This window comes from Uranotaenia lowii, chromosome 3, assembly GCF_029784155.1.
Source record: "Uranotaenia lowii strain MFRU-FL chromosome 3, ASM2978415v1, whole genome shotgun sequence".
NCBI classification, from domain to species: Eukaryota; Metazoa; Arthropoda; class Insecta; order Diptera; family Culicidae; genus Uranotaenia; species Uranotaenia lowii.
In genome coordinates this window covers 244,275,333-244,281,351 of record NC_073693.1, presented here as the reverse complement: position 1 = coordinate 244,281,351, position 6,019 = coordinate 244,275,333, and positions in this window count along the sequence as shown.

The window sequence follows — 6,019 nt, the reverse complement described above, 5'->3', positions numbered from 1 at the left end:
CTCATCAATGAAAAAAACATTCGTCAGGTTTTCAGCGATTCGTTTCAATAAGTTCAAATTCATCCCGAGCCCACTGTGGTCGATTCTTGGGTAATTCTAGTCCAATCTTACAAAGCTTGAAATTTGTTTGATAAGTATAAACTCCATGATTCTAAACACTGTAATCATAATGTTTCAAAATTTTTATACTTGTTTATAAATTTTCATTTTTTTTTCAGAGCTTCTGTCAACAACTTCCTTTTTCAACCACAACCTACTCGAGAATAAAAAAAAAATAATCAGAAATAAATTACAAGAAAACAATGTTCAATTCGCAGTTTTTTTTTGTAATACAAGTGCTAAATGGATTTTAAAATCTAAGAGCAAGTTCACTGGTGTTGGGGGAAAAGTGGTAGAAATTTTGACATTTCACAGCACTGTTTTTATTTCAGCCGTATGTGATATAAATATTGCTATTTTTTCATCACAGCATGCGAAAATACAACACGTGTTGTAGAAAAACTTGAAGGCCACAGATCTTGAAAATATTTTTGTATGGCAAAATTTTCAAAAAGTGCAAAAAGTGACAAAATTTCTACCACTTTTTCCCAACACCAGTGAACTTGCTCTAAGAGCACCTGTATCCGTGATCCAAACAGCCGGTTTAGACCCAAATCCCGACCCAAGCAACCGCATCAGTTTTCCTTTATACCAGTTTCATCTCACATTTTTTTTTTAGTCTGTGTTCGGCAGTTGAGTGGTTAAAACGCTTTCGTTTAACTCTGGTGTGCTATTGTATCGAGCGCTTTTAAACAATAGTCTGTGGACAGTGTCCCAGATAACAGAACAGCCAAACACGTGGTAAGATGGCGGCCCCAGCTTACCATCTAACATCAAATGGTCAACGTTTGAACACTTTGGTCATCGATATGGGAAACGTTCCGTCAAGAAAAGTTAACATGATCATCATCTCAAAATTTGTCAACGAAAGTTTGAAGGTGGAATACTCGCAAGTGAAATCACTACAACACAACACAGGCAAGGCATTGGTATTCGTTGAGGTTGATTCCGAGGAATCAGCCATAGCGGCAACAGAAATCAACGGAGGGATCCATATTCTAACCGTTGAGCAAATAAAATATAAGGTCAGCGTATTCATGGAAGATGGAGCTACAACAGTACGTGTCCACGATGTGTCCCCACAAACCAATAACACGTTTATCATAAAAGCTTTGGAGGAGTTTGGAGAAATATTGTGGATTAAGGATGAATTCTGGACGGAACCTGCTCAGCTGAATGGTATCAAGAATGGGATACGTGCGGTTCGGGTGAAACTTCGCATCGCAGTTCCGTCTTACATCAACATCTGTGGCGAAGTCTCACTGGTCACCTACAAGCATCAACAGCAAACTTGCCGTCACTGCCACAAACCGGTCCATTGGGGGCGTAAGTGTATGGAAGCCAGCTACATGGAGATGCAACTGCAAGGTGGAAGCATCAGCGACCGTCTTATTGCGACAGGCGTGAACTATGCCGGTGCTGTTAAAAGGGTTGGTGTTCGAGAAGAGAGGGCAACTACAAGCAAGGCGAACACGGAAGGCATCAAAAGTAATGATGACACTAGATCCGAGGTAGGTTTGAAATTCACAAATTTAAATGATTTGCTTCGAAAAAATATTGCTCGCGATGAAGGTCACTCAGCAACGCACACAGAACACCAAAAGCACCACGAAACAACACCAATACTAACACAGACACGAACACAAAAATCACACAACGGAACTCACGATCGCGATCAAATGTTCGAAACCTGCGGGAAACGGTTGGGCGGAAGGGGAAACAAACCGATGGGCGAACCGGTTCTACGAACAGTATTGATCACATTGAGAATGTACTGCAAAGCAATTCTTACAGGGCACTTTTTTCTGATGATGATTTTGATAATGGGAATGAAGCGGGAAAAATGATTATTGAAAATAAATAATAACTGAAAATAAAATAGCATTTGAAAGAAAAATATGAATAATATGAATAATAATTTGTGTTACAATGTTGGAACAATTAATCTAAATGAAATAACAAATGGAAATAAAATAAATGCCTTGAAAACTTTTATTTTTTTGATGGATCTGGATATTTTGTTATTGCAAGAGGTTTCAAGAGAATTTTTTATAAACGGTTTTGAAAGTTTCTTTAATATTGATAATAATAAAAGAGGTACAGCAATTCTTGTAAAATCATATGTTAAAGTATCTAATGTTAGAAAAAGTCTTGATAGTCGTGCAATAAGTCTTAAAATTAATGAAAATGCAACAATATGCAGTGTGTATGCGCCTTCAGGGAGTGCACACAAAATAAATAGAGACATTTTTTTCAAAAACACTTTACCTTTATATGTAAATAATGGGTTTGGCGATTTAATAATAGGAGGTGATTTCAACAGTATTATTAATCAAAAAGATGCCAATCATATATCAAACTACAGTTTTTCGTTAAAATTTTTTGTTGAAAATTTACAGTTGGTTGATTCATGGGAAATAAAGAATAAAACTAAAATTGATTACACGTTTGTAAGAAATGGTTCTGGTGCAAGGTTAGATAGAATTTATGTGAGTAAAGGCATTAAAAATCATGTAGTACAGATTAAATCAAATTTGTGTTCTTTTTCTGACCATAAAGCGGTTATACTTAAAATTAGTTTACCTTATTTGGGCAAAAGTTCTGGAAGAGGTGTTTGGAGATTGAATGATATAGAAGAAAATTTGCTAGAATTTCGACAAAAATGGAACTATTGGATAACTCAGAGGAGATATTATAATTCGTGGTTATCGTGGTGGACTGATTTCGCGAAGATAAAAATTGTAGTTTTTTTTAAATGGAAACAAAACGTTATTAAGAAAAGATTCAGAGATACTGAGGAGTTTTTCTATTGTGCTTTGAATAATTTGTATAAAGATTACTTAGAAAATCCATTATTATTAGGAGAAATAAATAAAATCAAAGGAAAAATGTTGGCCAATCAGAGAATGATATCAAACAGTTTCTATCAAAACTCTAAAACATATGTATATAGCCGGAGAAGATGTTTCTATTTTTCAAGTTGCAGAAAATGTTCGAAATCGTGGAGGTTCTTCTATATGCTCTCTAGAAATAAATGGCACAATTGAAAATGATTTCAACGAAAATTGAACAAGAAATAGTCTCTTATTACATTGATCTTTTTAAAGAGCAACGTGTTGATGGCCCTCCTTTTCAACCAGCAAAGGTGCTTCCCGAAAACTTGACATCAAATACAAACTTAATGAATAGAAACAATTATCGCTCAGCTTCTGAGACGTGCAGACGTCTTTTTATTTCGAGTGCGCTTATCACAAGTGAAGCATCTAACGTTGGAAATTGTATTTCTCAGTGCCGTGCCGCGTCGCGTTTTGAAGTTTCCGCGATGAGGCGTGAAAATACCTTCAAGATAGACTGTTCGCAGTTTACCGTCAAGCCGTCGGTCGAAAAACTTTTTGGTTTCTGTCGATCCGTGCTTGGATTGAAGAGAGAAGACATTAAACGACTTCAGTGCCACAGAGGTGGAGCTTGTGCTTTCGTCAAGGTCACTGACTTGGCGATAGCACAAAAAGTCGTAGATGAACATGACGCGAAACATGAAGTGGAGGTTGGGGAGGGGAAGAAGATCAAGCTACGGATCAGCTTGGAAGATGGCAGTGTTGAAGTGCGGGTCCATGATCTTCCTGAAGACGTGCCCGAAGAAAAAATCGTCAGCTTCCTAAACGAGTCCGGTGAAGTGTTTTCGATCCGCGAAGTGATGTGGGGCGGAAGCGAAGAAGACGAAGGGATCCCGCTCGGCATATGGTCTGCCCGTATGATAGTTAAGCAGAATATCGATTCGTGGGTGAACATCGACGGAGAGACAGCGTTCGTCACCTACAAGGGACAGCTGCAAACTTGCCGCCACTGCAAGGAGCAAGCACACACTGGCATATCATGTGTCCAGAACAAAAAGCTTCTGTTTCAGAAGAGCTACGCAAACGTGGCGAAGCACTCTGGGCAGACGAACAGGTCAACCACCGGTCATCAACCCAGAAAGCCAGCTGGTGCGGGACCAAAAAACACAGTCGGTCAAAAGTGTACCGCTGCACCACCAGTGTTATCGTCGTCGGCGGCTTTTCCTGAACTGACTGCTCCGGGCCACGATGGAACCTCGAGCTCGAGCAACGAACCTGCAGTGGTGGTTGTACCATCACGAACCCAACGAACGCAAATCCCAACGTCGTCGTCGTTAGCCCTACCGCAACTGGTGGTCCCTCTGGTCGATGCTTTCAAGAAGCCAGCGGAGAAATCGGGGCGATCGAAGAGCAAAAGCAGCAATGGCAATGAAACCGACGATTCCACTGCCTCCACGAGTAGCAGAACGAGCCAACGAATCAGAAATAAAAAATCTCGACCAAATCCCACTGGAGACGGCATGGACGCCGAAGAGGAGCTGGCAATTCCATTGTAATGGCTCTTTCGTCGTACAACATCTCGTCGATCAACATCGGCACCATCACGAACCCCACGAAACTGAACGCTCTCCGAACCTTCATCAGCAGCCAAAACCTCGACATAGTGTGTCTGCAAGAAGTGGAAAACGAACAGCTCTCCTTGCCTGGCTTCACCGTTTTTTTCAACGTAGACCACACGAGAAGAGGCACAGCTATCGCACTTAAGCAGCACATCCAGGTCTCTCATGTCGAGCGAAGCCTGGACAGCCGTCTGCTTGCGCTGCGAGTGCAAGACACGACAATCTGCAATGTTTACGCTCCCTCGGGTTCCGCACTACGAGTTGCTCGGGAGAGTTTCTTCAGGGAAACACTTCCCTACTATCTCCGTCACCGCACTTCGCACGTCATCCTGACCGGCGACTTCAATTGTGTGCTTCGAGCATGCGATTCAAGCAGCCCAAACACCAGTCCCGCTCTCAAAACAGCCATCCAACAACTGCAGCTGCATGACGTATGGGAAAAATTATGTCCACGCGATAGTGGTTTCACGTACGTCTGCCGCAACTCCCAATCACGTCTCGATCGCATGTACGTCAGCAGCGGTTTGCGCGATCACCTGAGAGCAGCACACACCCACGTTTGCTCATTCACCGACCACAAAGCACTGACACTCCGCCTTTGCCTCCCACATCTGGGACAAGAGCAGGGCCGAGGTTTTTGGTCCCTCCGTCCACATCTTCTGACCCACGAGAACGTTGCGGAATTCCAGCAACAGTGGCAATACTGGACCCGACAGCGTAGAAATTTTGGCTCTTGGATCGAATGGTGGATTTCTTTTGCCAAGCCGAAAGTCAAACGATTTTTTAAGTGGAAATCTCGTGTGTTCTTCGAAGAATTCCACGACGAACATCAGCGCCTCTACAGCGAGCTGCGTGTTGCATACGATGGGTACTACCAGCACCCAGAAATGTTGGCTACCATCAACCGCCTGAAAGGTGAAATGCTCGCCCTACAACGGAGGTTTTCTCACACGTTCATGCGAATCAATGAAACGCATGTGGCGGGAGAACCCATCTCTGTATTCCAGTTGGGGGAAAGGCGAAGAAAAAAGACCGTCATCACACAGCTGCGGACGGAGCAGGACGAAACAATAGCAGAGCCGCATGCGATCGAGGCGCACATGATCGATTATTTCTCGACTCTCTATGCAGAAGAGGAAGCAGCAGAGGACGAAAGCAGCTTTGCCTGCGAAAATGTCGTCCCACCTAACGACCCATCGAACGAAGCCTGCACGAGAGAAATCACAACAGCCGAAATCTGGTCGGCAATATCATCAAGTGCTCCACGTAAGTCCCCCGGTTGCGATGGTATTCCAAGAGAGTTTTACCACCGCATGTTCGATGTCATCCACCGTGAACTGAATCTGCTGCTTAATGAGGCCCTCAGAGGAAATCTTCCCTCTGCATTTGTCGAAGGGATCATCGTGCTGGTGAAAAAGAGAGGTGGAGATAACACGGCGCGATCGTACCGCCCGATCTCGCTTCTCA